General features: G+C 41.0%; 1 long non-coding RNA gene across 1 annotated transcript in view; it reads left to right on the forward strand.

The window, feature by feature from the left end:
- The first annotated feature begins 691 nt into the window (after positions 1-691).
- The window catches only part of LOC123465700, a 289,227-nt gene continuing 277,214 nt past the window's right edge, over positions 692-12,704 (forward strand). The window contains exon 1 of the long non-coding RNA XR_006640972.1: positions 692-2,447. This is a non-coding gene — a long non-coding RNA (uncharacterized LOC123465700). The remainder of the gene's footprint in view (positions 2,448-12,704) is intronic.

The raw sequence follows: 12,704 nt of genomic DNA on the forward strand, positions 1-12,704 counted from the left end.
AATCTTTCAGTGCAGTTCAGTTGCTCAGTCATGTCTGACTCTCTACGACCCCATGAATCGCAGCACACCAGGCCTCCCTGTCCATCGCCAACTCCCGCAGTTTACCCAAACTCAAGTCCATTGTGTCGGTGATGCCATCCAGCCATCTCATCCTCTGTCATCCCCTTCTCCTGCCCCCAATCCCTCCCGGCATCAGGGTCTTTTCCAATGAGTCAACTCTTCTCATGAGGTGGCCAGAGTATTGGAGTTTCAGCCTCAGCATCAGTACTTCCAATGAATGCCCAGGACTGATCTCCTTTAGGATGGACTGGTTGGATCTCCTTGCAGTCCAACAGACTCTCAAGAAAGTGAAAGAGGAGAGTGAGAAAGTTGGCTTAAAGCTCAACATTCAGAAAACTAAGATCATGGCATCTGGTCCTATCACTTCATGGGAAATAGATGGGGAAACAGTGGAAACAGTGGCAGACTATTTTTTTGGGCTCCAAAATCACTGCAGATGGTGATTGTAGTCATGAAATTAAAAGACGCTTACTCCTTGGAAGGAAAGTTATGACCAACTTAGACAGCATATTAAAAACCAGAGATATTACTTTGCCAACAAATGTCCATCTAGTGAAGGCTATGGTTTTTCCAGTGGTCATATATGGATGTGAGAGTTGGACTGTGAAGAAAGTTGAGTGCCAAAGAATTGATGCTTTTGAACTGCGGTTTTGGAGCAGACTCTTGAGAGTCCCTTGGACTGCAAGGACATCTGTTAAAATATTCCTAGACTTTTCTGAGAAAGATCATCAAGTCCTTTCTTCCCCTTTTCTCCTGGAAGCTGGGCCAGTTGGATATTAATTAGGTCTTTATTTGACATTCTCGTAACTATTGGTAGCTTCATGAACAATCTTTTCCCCTAGGCAAGGCTTGAGGGATACCAGTTTGTGAATATGTTCTTTTTCTTTTAAGAAAAGTTAGTACTGCCTCTGCTAGTTTCCATGGCTGCATCTCTGTGCATCTGGATATAGGAAATCATTTGCTATTTTTTTTAAAGTAATTTTATTTGTTTATTTTGACTGTGATGGGTCATCGTTGCTGTGAGGGCATGTCTCTAGTTGCAACGAGCAAGGGCTACTTCTTAGTCATGGTGCTCAGGCTTCTCATTGCAGAGGCTTCTCTTGTTGGGGACTGCAGGCGCTAGCGCGTTGGCTCAGCCGTTGCGGCGCATGGGCTCAGTTGCCCCTCAACATGTCGGATTTTCTTGGATCAGAGATGGAACACTTGTTTCCTGCATTGGTAGGCAGATTCTTTACTGAGCCACCGGGGAAGCCTGAACATCATTTACCTTTAATCGTATTATTCTGGGGTCTGGCCAGAGTGAGCTTTGTGTTCTGTATTTGTGGTTTTTATACATGTCGCAGTGTCTACTGACAGAGATACATCACTTAGAAGAGAACACTACTGAACAGTTGCAAGCCTGCAATGGAAATAAAAGAGGTGGCAAGATGGGCTAGAATGCAAACAAATTAATCAGTCACTGAGAAGCCTGGGATTCATGTTTAAAATGCTTAGAGATGGTGCCACATGTAAGTAAGAATACAGCACACGTCATTGTTCTGCTGCTCTGTGCGTGTTTTTGCAGACTGTGCCCTTGCTGCTGCCTCCCGGTTTCCTCATTGTTCACAGGTGACACACCTTCCCTGTGTTGCTTCCTTCCCTGTTTTTCCACAGAGTGGAGCTGTAACTGCACCGAGATGAGGCCAACAAAATTCCAGAGATCAAATGATAATGAGAATGACCACAAGTGTCTGTTTACTTATTGACAGGCGAGGGGAAATAACTCATCAGGTTTCGTTTGAAGATCTCAGGGTGTGGAAATCAGACTTTTAGATCTTAATCCAGTGAGAATAAAAGATGAACCACCTCTCATGTCTGCTCATGACAAGTCATTTCTTTACTCTGGGTACGAATCGCATCCTCAGTGGTCTGAAATATGCCTTTCAAAGAGATAAGTTGTTTGTTTTTCAGATGACGGCACCTCACAGGTGTGCTCAGCCTGGCAGGACGATAGCATCTGGTATGTGGAAAAGAAGAGCCTTTCTTGTGTGTGTTATTCAGTAAGTTGGCAAATACTTATTGATGCAGTTTGTGCCAAGAGGTGTTCTTAGTGTTCCCAAGGGTAGAGCAGAGAACTGAACAGGTGAGTCTCTGACCTTAAGGAGCTTCCACTTGAGTGGAAGGAGACAGTTAATAAAAGTTTATCCGGGCAAGAAATAAAATAGGGTCACATGTTACAGATTGGCCTAGACTGATCAGGAAAGACCTCTGAGGAGGGACTTCTGAACTGAGGTCTGAATGTTGGGAAGAAACCAACCGATTGACAACTTTGAGGGAGCAGGGGCCGAGCTCCACATGTTGAACAGAAACAAGGTCCCTGCATCGGGATGTGATAAGGGAGGAAGAAGGTAGGATGAGGTGGGAGAGGGAGGCAGGGGCTGGGTACCAAAGGCTTTAGAGGCCCTGATGAGGAGTTGGGAGTTTCTTCATGATGCCATGCGAAGTCACTGAGTGGCACAGGAACGGAGTGTGGGCTGATTTAATTGGAATAAATAATGTGGCTGCTGTGGAGAGGATGGACAAACAGGACAGGTGTGGGACAGGTGTGGTGGTGATGGAGACCTGTTAGGCTTACACTAGGGGGGTAGCAGACGGGGAAGGGAAGAGGTCAGGTTAGAGATACTTACGTATTGTAATCAGAGCTATCAGACTGTAGATGGACTGGCTGTAGGATATGAGTGAGAAGAATGGGATGGCTAGTACGTTTTTGACCCGAGCAGCTAGTAAGTGGTGTGCTATTGGTTTTAAAGCTTCTGGTGGTTTGGGGGAGAGAGGAGAATTTGGCAGAGAAATGATACTCTGCAGAGTTCTTTTCAAATCTGCGTAAAGGACTTAAGTCTTTTTGTGCCAAGCTACTCCACTGATGTAATGAGAGCTGCATTAATACTTCTAGCCTATAGGGGGCACTTTTACATGATAGTTTGATTCCTAGTACTTCGTGATTTATAATGAATGGCCTGAGTGAAGCATTAATATCAGTAACAGGACTTCTTTAGTTAGAATTTTCCCCCCAAGACTAAAATGGTACTAAGGAAGTGAGTTGGAACTGTAATTTATTCTCTAGGCAATAGAGGACTAGCTTACAATTTTATTTTCAGTCCACTAACTGGTTTGTTTATCGGCTCCAGGACTTTTGGAATGTTAAGTGAGTGATTAAAATTAGCCTTGAGGATAAGAAAATAAATACAAATAAATTCCTCACATTCTTGGAGCAAAGAATCCCCACTAAAAAGAGCAACTAGATCTAAAACGCCTGATTTTGTTGGGCTATCAGAGATGATAGATACATATATATATGCATAATCTTTTTTTCGTATGAATATATATTTCCTATGAATATATTTCTTGCCTAGATTCACAGGGAAAGAATGATATTTCTATCTACCTATCAATCATCTCCTGCCCTGCCTTTTTCCTGTGAATATGAGACAGCAGGAACAGCCACAATTTTTAATCAAAACAACTGAACAGCATCTTGTAAGAATAATGTCTCAGTCTTGTGTCTATTTCTTCTTTCATTTTTCAGTCATTTGGTCAGTCAACAAGCATCTACTGTATTCTAAGCACTCTCTTGCCCTCTGTGGGCACAAAGACTTAGTCGACTGTTTCTTACTATCAGTTACTATGAACCCTTTTATAGTTAAAATGAGTAATAGCAACAAGTTTAGTTTGATGGATCCTAGATGGAGAATTTTGTGTCAGATCCTGAGAGTAAGTAGACAGCATATTAAGGGGTTATCTTGAAGGCAGTGGGAACCACTGAAGCCTTCTACATGTGGAAGAGATTTGATCTAGCTTTGCACATTAGAAAGATTGCTATAGCAACAGTACAAAGATGAAAAGTAAATGAGTCTGTGTACCTGTCACCTGCTCCCAGACCTTTGCCTTCCCTTCCAGGTCACTATGTGTATATAGGCTTGGGACTTTCCACCCTTAATTAGTGTATTCTGTGACTCTTAGAAAAGACAGATGCAAAATTTGTGCCTTCTTGAAATTCCCTTAGTAAATGCTTCTAGATCAGAGTAAGAAAACTGCCAAACCAGTTAATAACAGTAGCTTTTAAATCTCATCATAATTGCTTTATTATATGCTATCACCTGAGTAATTTTCCAATTCAAGGATATTTCAAGGAAAAATGTGGTTGAACTTTTACTTTACCAGTCTTTTCTTGTCTTTCCTCTAAGCCCTTTCTTATGAAGTCAAGCAAAGGAAGTAAGCTGGGTAGAGAGTATTACCTTACAACTGAAGATTTGTAGTAGAGTTCAAGTGAGGTTTCCTCCCTTGGCTTAGAGACTCCTTTGCAATTAACTATATCTGTACTTTGGCGATTCTCTATTTTGTTTTGTTTCCTTTTCTTCTTTTGATCCTGAAGACTTTGGTTTTCTGGAAACATCTTAGAAGCAGCCCAGTGAATTTTCTCTCTGATGGGTTATGTATCTTCGCATTTGTAGGGAATGCAGATACCATGACTCAGGGACCAGTAGCCCAGGCAGAGAAATTAGAAGGAGATGAAAAAGGAGAGATATAAATGTCCAGTTTCCACTTCACAGTACTTATGTAATGTTGCCAGGGAATGAATGAGAGTAAGTTGCTGTGATCATCCAATTCGTCATTCACTTCCTCAGCAGACATCTGTGGAGTACCTCATCCAGCACCCAGCAATGCCAGATCAGCTCTTATCCTCATGGTTATTTTGGCACAGCCTTGGAGAGGGTTTGGTGCACTTACGAAGAAAAAAAAAATGAGTTCCTTAAAACTTTAAAGTCATTACTGCTTTACTCTGCTAGCTTATTTAAAGATTCATTTATTAACTCACTCAGCAAATATATTTATTTTGATTAATTACTGTAGAAAAGACTATGCTAGGTTTCAGGATTCATGAAAAAAACAAAAAGATGCTGCTTTCAAAGAGCAAAGAAGCTCACTGCATTTCAGTGGTTCCCATGGTGTCAATAAACACATCAGTCGAGTTAAATCCAATATAATAACCAGCAGTGGTTTGGAACACTCATTTGAAACGTCCTGGGGCTGGAATAAATAATGAATCATTATTATGAAGTGCGAGGTCCCTGGGGAGTATGATCTTCGGACTAGCCAGCAGTGGGATGAAAGGCGTTTCTGGTCACTGTGGTTGTGTGAGGAGATGGCATCTGTAATAATCCACTCACAGCTCAGGGACCACAACGGGAGATAGTGCTGCTGCCTCTCTGATATCTGCCGTATGTTCCCAGGTCTTATTTACTATGCTTTGCATCATCTAAACCCTCCTGACGTTTCCTCTTTGGCTGTAATGAACATTTTTTTTTTCTCCAGAAACTGTTGCCCACTGTCCCTCTCACAGAGTTGCTAACAAGTCTCACAAGTTTCAAGGCCGGAAATGAAAAACCATGTGCAAGCAGAGCAGGAAAAAAAAATTCTGGAGTGAAGTGAGCACGAGTTCACAATATTTTTGTCTTTGTGAATCTACAAAGCATCAAAACATCCCTGCAGGGATGTTTTGCAGGGATACTAAAGGAATAAGATCTTAGCTTTTGAGAGTTGGGAGAGGAGATTTAGTATTGAAGGGATCTGTTGTTATTTCAGGTCTGGAGAAACCTAGAAAATTCAGAGAGACATCACCAAGATAATTAAAAAAAAAAATAGGTTGAAGGTAGAAGATAGGGTGGGAAGAGTGTGGCTTTGAGTAACAGAGGACACGATGGCTTGTGAAGGACAGTTTTCTTGGAGGCGAGCATGAGTGGAAGGGGAGGCAATGTTGAAGCAGGTCTCCTGTGATTCTTTTTCAACATCTCTGCAAGGGCGGTTTTAGGCTCCCCCAGCATGTACCATTTCCATTGCAAAACTAATTGCATTTGAAGTGAGGTGAGTGATTCAGCTTAGAAACATGTTCTTAATAGACGTGCTACAGTCCCAGGAAGGGCACATGCTTTCCAGCTCCATCCACTTGGAATCCTGAGTAGGCTGCTTGGTGGATTTGTGTTATCTTGTTTACATTACTTCGTATTCTCGTCTGCACAACTGACCTAAAGAAGCATGTGCTGTAATTGAAAGATGAAGTAGGTAACTGTATGGGAGACACCCATATCAGGCACATGTTAGCTTTTCTACTAAATGGAAACTATTATTATCACAAAGTTACAGAAGACGTTTGCAAAATCCTTATTTCCTGAAGATAGTGAAAAACTACACAGATTTTCATGAAATTGCAATATTAGATGTGGTCCTGGAAGAGGTAATTTGAAAACCCTCTGTACATTCCCAACAAATACACTTTACTTTGTTTTATTTCCTCAGTGTAAAATAATGTGGAGTTGACATAATTCAAAATATTTACTAGTATATAAAGTAAAATTATACCCCCTCTAATTCTATGCTTAAGGTGATCACCATGAACAGCTTGATGTATACCCTTTCATATCTTTCTCTGGTTACATGAAAAAAAAAAAACCACACATACACATACGCATATATATATTTTAAAAAAATAGAATTATATTGTACATGTATTTTTGCAATTTTTTTATATAACAATGTATCACGGACATCTTTCTATGACATCTCATGGGGTTCTATCTAGTTTTTATTTTATTTTTGTTTAAATAGCTATATAATATTCCCTAGTGTGGATATATCATTCTTTGTTCAATCAATCTCCTTCTGTTTGACTTTTAGATTGTTGCTTTTTTTTTTTTTTTGCTGTAACAAATGATCCTGCAATGCACAACTGTGTAAGTTTGATTTCTGTAGGATTTAGTCCTAGAAATATGCATGGCTATGTCAATGCATATTTGATGTTGTAATAGGTTAGTTTTCAGAAGACATTGTTAGTTTCTGGTTATTTCTGTTAGTTTCTGATTTATTTTAACTGACTTTAAACCAATATGTATAGCTTGGATTACTGAAAAACAGCTTAAAAGAAATGGCCTATTGACCAATGAGCTAAATGGGACACCAAGTGAATAAAGTTGAAGTCTTTATTTCTCTTGAACTCTGGCAGTTACAAGATTGTCCTCTTCCTAGAGCTTGTTTCAGTAATTCTGATCCCCTGGGAACAAAATCACAGCTCTGGGAACTTTGGGATTTGCTGAGGAAGAATGTTCTTAGATGCTTTAAAGCTATGCTGGCGGCTCCAGTTAGGTCGTCAGTACCTTTCAGTCAGCAGTGTCCCAGAGGTAGGGGAGATGCGGTTTGGAGTGTGGTCTTTGTTCATATCCCTGAGGACTCTGTCAAGATAACCAAGGCGATTTTCCCTTGTACTTGTAACAGTGAAATCAGCTTGGAGAAAATTGGTAGCTTATTAGTTATTCCAACTCATATACCTGCCACCTATTGTAGGAAAATGGAATCTGAGAGCCTGTGTAATTTGCAGTGTGCGGAGCAAGAGGAAAACTGGTTGTACTGTAGCTGGGGTACTGTTTCTTTGCCCTCCTAGCTCCCTTATCTCCTCTTTCAAACACTTTCACTGCCAAAACCCTAATCCACGTCTGCACAAAGAGAACGCTGCTACACTGCCCGCGCAAGGAAAAGCTCCGGGGCCCTTAGAACTCTCCCTGGTTAAAAGTGCTCCTATTAACTTGTTTGTTGATTTGTTTCTGATAAAGAGCCCTATTTTCTCTCTAGTGGCTCCAGAAGAGGAAATTGATTTCTAGTTTTGAATTCATTTTCTTCTTTATGTAAATAAAGCTTTTATAAAATATAATGCATGCACATAGTTTAAAAATAAAATAATGCAAAAAGACTTATAATGGGAAATAATTTCCCCACTCCTTTTCCTGTCAGTTCTGATAGCATTGTTAACTTCTGTTTCTTCTGATGACTGCTTCCATCCCTCTAAACAGAATTCCTACACTGCTCCTTCCTTTCTTTTGTTAAAATTAAATATATACATATATGTATACTTCACTTACATTTCCTCTTTCCTCTTTGTTTCCTTCTTCCCAGTACATTTAAATCATCATTTTACAATTCTGCAATGGGTTATCATATTTAGGTTGTTTTCATGTCTAGAAAGAGAAAATCAATTCCAAGTATTTAAGCAGTGAGAAAAATGTATTTTCCCACAATAGGATGTTCCAAAATAGGTTGGCTACAAGGTTAATTAATTTAGATAATGTCTAAAAGAATATGGAAGTTCCCTTGGAAAAGGAAATGGCAACCCACTGCAGTATTCTTGCCTGGAAAATTCCATGGACAGAGGAGCCTGGCAGGCTAGAGTCCATGGAGTCACAGAGAGTCAGACATGACTGAGCAGGCATGCAAAAGAATGTGAGAGGCTGTTTCCTCCTTAATATCTTTCCCAGAAGCTCAGTGCAGATTTTTCTGTCCTGTAGCTTTGGCCGAAACCAACCACATACTCACCACTATTGGCTGACAAGGGGTGTGCAGTGATCATGATTTAGATCAATCATGATTTACCCTTGATTTTTCTGAGCACATGATTCTAAAGAATAATGTGGACACATGAACATGATCTGGGCTCCGCTAACAAGCCAGAAGCAGGGGGAAGGGGAGGTGGCGATGGGTCAGGCACTAGTCACGTCCACTCTAATTACCTTGGTGGCGTGAATTCCTTTTGTACCTTTAGTTGCTCCCCTGTGGGTTCCCCAGCCTTTCTCCTCCGCAGTCTTCCCTTCCTTTCACTTCCCCGCATTTGTCAGCTGTGCTTTTACATCATTTGCTACCATTCACACTCTGCTGTGTATATTTAAAAAAAAAAATCTTCAAGTTTTGTGTGTAGATTGACTGACCAAAAATCAATAATCGATGTTTGCAATGCAGTATATAATTCTCTTTGAAAATCAAAATTCTATCTTCCTAGCCTACTGCTGTGCCTGGTGCATAACAGGCATCTGTATTTGCTGAGTGAATGAAAGTGCCCAAGTTACTTACAAATAGATTCTACCTGTAATGTCAAGTCCAATAGGGTGGAGAGAGGGTGCAAGAAGGGTGAGGAAAGGGATGTAGGAACATACATAAATTCGGCAACCCAGCCGTCTCACATGGGGTTCTGATATGAAGGTGGTTAAAGCTGCTATAGAAACAAAATCTTTGGCTTGAAGGAAGTCTCAGCTTGCATATGTAAATTGCAACACTCTATGGTTCCTCTTCTCCCCAAGAATTGGAAGAATCTTCCTTCCAAAACAGGACAGGGCATGCGTTACTGCCAGCTGGTTGGACTTTGTCCAGTTCTGGACCAGAAATCTGTGTGCAAAATAATTTCCTTTGCTCAGGGCTGGAGAACACACAGCTTTCACACAGGAGATCATACAGGCTTTCAATTAGGATTTACCTCAACAGGCCAGCTCCCTGTGATAAATGACCCACAGGGAAAGACAAATGAAGCCCTGCACTGGGCAAGCTGTTCTCTCAGAATAACTCTGCTCTCTGGGTATTGTCAGTGAGAATTCCTGGTGAGGGGAAATGGATTGTGTCCCAGGGAGGAAAAACACACAGAAGTGAGGATTGCTGTGAGAACGGTGGGTGAGGTGGCTTCAAGGAAGAATCAATAACAGATGGATGGAGAGTTAGAAATGTGAGGTTTTATAGAGGAAATCTTTGTAGCTCTAATTAGAAGCGGAATATAGATTCTGCTCAGAAGGCAGCTCTGGAATACTTGCCACTCTGTTTCCCTATTCGTGCAATTCACATGATTTAGCATATTGGTGGGCAGAAGCCCTGGTTACACTGACGCTAATTAGAGTGTCTGTACTTGCACCTAGTGGACCATTTCCCCCGGCTTTGCATCTCAAGCAGTGAATGGAAGAGGGAATTTTAATGATGTCCTATTAAGGCAGCTAAACAGTGCAACAAATAGTTCTCACTTCCTCAGCTGGCATTGTTAAGAAAATAATTTGTTCTAGTGAAATTCTAGGTCCTTAACAATTGACGGTTATTGTTGGTTCTCAGAGGACCACGGATTCACATACCTCTTCAGGTGGATATAGGGGGAAAGGTGGAAAATGTTTCTTTGGTTTGCACGGAGGAGAGGAATAATTCTTTTCCTCTCATTGACATTCTTTCTCCTTATGATAATTATTTTGGAATAATTTTCTCCCACCACGGGCCAACTTAGAGTTACTGTGGAAACTGAATTACATAGAAGTGGTGAGCCAAAATTTCCTGCATCATTAAGTTTAGAATCAGTTAATAACATGGGTTCTTCTAGCAAGTAGCCATTTAAGCAGCCTGCTGCTATTTCTTTTTTTTTTTTATTTTATTTTTAAACTTTACATAATTGTATTAGTTTTGCCAAATATCAAAATGAATCAAACCAAAAAAGTTTGAATTGACCCTTGAGATACAGGGCTGTTCAATCTGGATCTTGAAATCTCTCTGAAATGGGCACAGCTCTTCCCTGTCCCGCCTCTCTCCTTCATCTTAGGATGAGCCCGTATTAACACTTAGATGACTAACCTCAACCTGGGCCAATTCTCTTGCCTTCCTCAGCTCCAGGCCTCAGTGTGTGGGTGAGTTGCTCGCTGGAATCTGATTGGACTGGTGGTAGAGCAGTAGGGCCAGGGTGAATGCTATGATTCACACCATGCCAGGTTCCTTTCAGGATAGATTTATCACTTGGAATCACTGTCTCTCTGCTCTTTGTATCTGTGTCTTCACTCTGTATTTCCTCCTTATTGTTGGTAGCCTGGGCCCTCCAGTGTCAGGCCTGACAGCAAAGAGCTCCATCCCATGATGACAATGGCTGTGTCTGCCTGAGATGGGTGGGCCGGGGCTGGAAGGAGAGCTGGAGAGGTTGCTCATCTGACATGGGTGGTGTGAAGATAGCTTCTCTGGCTCTAACTGATGGCTGAGTCAGCTCTCCTGTTAGGACCCATCGGAAGTTTTAACCTAGTATCTCTTCTGGTTCGCTTTTTCAGTCTTTCTCCCTCCACTGGCTTCTTCCTTTAGGACCCACAGATGTGTTTTGATTTCCTTATAGTTGGCCAAGTCATAATATATGTAGCTCAGTTGATAAAGAATCTGCCTGCAATGCAGGAGACCTGGGTTCAATCCCTGGGTTGGGAAGACCCCCTGGAGAAGGAAATGGCAACCCACTCCAGTATTCTTGCATGGAGAATCCCATGGACAGAGGAGCCTGATGGGCTATAGTCCATGGGGTTCCAAGAGTTGGACATGACTTAGCCACTAAACCACCACCATATAATTGGCTGAACCATGTTTATTTCTGTATATGCATTTATCTCTATCTCTGTCTCCATTTTCTTGACCCGAGACTCCCCAGCACTATGGCCAACATTCTTGAGTCAAGTCTTCATATTTCATTACCCATGTACTCTTTGACCCTTTTAAATCTGTCTTCTCCCTGTAATATTTATCTGAAATGGCTTCCTTCAAGGTCACAAGCAACATTTTATATTTAAATATTTTTATTATAGAAAATGCCAAACATACATAAAAGTAGAGAGAAGGTTATTCTCATTGAATGCCTGTTGATTTCCTTTTTATAATACTTCCTTTTATATTCATCACTCTCACACTTATCCCATTCCCATTGTAAAGTAACTAATGATGTTGGACTCTATATCTTTAACAGAATGGTATTAAAGAAAATACAACTACCATATATCTCACTTATCAAAATGAACAATTCTTTTATATCTTCTGATTCCCAGGTATATATTTAAGTTTTTCTGTAACTAATTACCTTTTAACTGCCAATACCAATGAACTTTTGCTTTTATTCCTTTGATTTAATAGTCATAGTAGACCATTTTAGAGTGGTAACATTAAACTCTGGGTATAATAATCCCCTTACCTCAATTCCAACTGTCGTCACTTTCCCTTTTCTCAAGTGAGGATTGAGAGAATAGCCTAGATAGTCTCTTAGGTTCCTTCCAGTTCAGCTGTGTGTCTCAGAGTCTGCAATAGTTCCTCAAGGAAGCCTGCCTTCCCCAGCTGCTTTCACCTCACCAGGTCCAATTCCTATCCAGGTGTTCCTTGAAAAATAAACAAGTGTATATATATATTTGTTTATATATATATATATATATATTCCCTGAAGAGAGATCTCTATTGGTCTGTCTACCTGTGTATTCCCATCATTGCTATTCTAGATTCCTGAATTTGTTACTTGTTTAACTGTCTGGAGAAGGGAATGGCAATCCACTCCAGTAGTCTTGCCTGGAGAATCCCCATGGACAGAGGAGCCTGGCGGGTCACAGTCCATGGGGTTACAAAGAGTCGGACACGACTGAGCGACTAACACACTAACACTTAACTGTCTGTCACTCGTGGACAATGGACTTCACTGGTGGCTCAAATGGTAAAGAACTCACCGGCAATGCAGGAGACCCAGGTTCCATCCCCAGATTCGGAAGATCCCCTGCATAAGGAAATGACTACCCACTCCAGTATTCCTGCCTGGAGAAGTCCATGGACAGAGAAGCCTGGTGGGTTACAGTCCTTGGGTTGCAAAGAGTTAGACACGACTGAGCAATTAACACTTCCACCTCCTGGGCAATGTCCTCATAGTCATTCTTGTATTTCTAGTGCCTGGTTAAATAGTACTGAACTGTCTAATTAATTCTTAATATTAACATTGCTGTTACTGATATATAGCAGTTATTTGCTTACTATGTGTTATGTTG

Source organism: Bubalus bubalis, chromosome 4 (genome assembly GCF_019923935.1).
Source record: "Bubalus bubalis isolate 160015118507 breed Murrah chromosome 4, NDDB_SH_1, whole genome shotgun sequence".
NCBI classification, from domain to species: domain Eukaryota; kingdom Metazoa; phylum Chordata; class Mammalia; order Artiodactyla; family Bovidae; genus Bubalus; species Bubalus bubalis.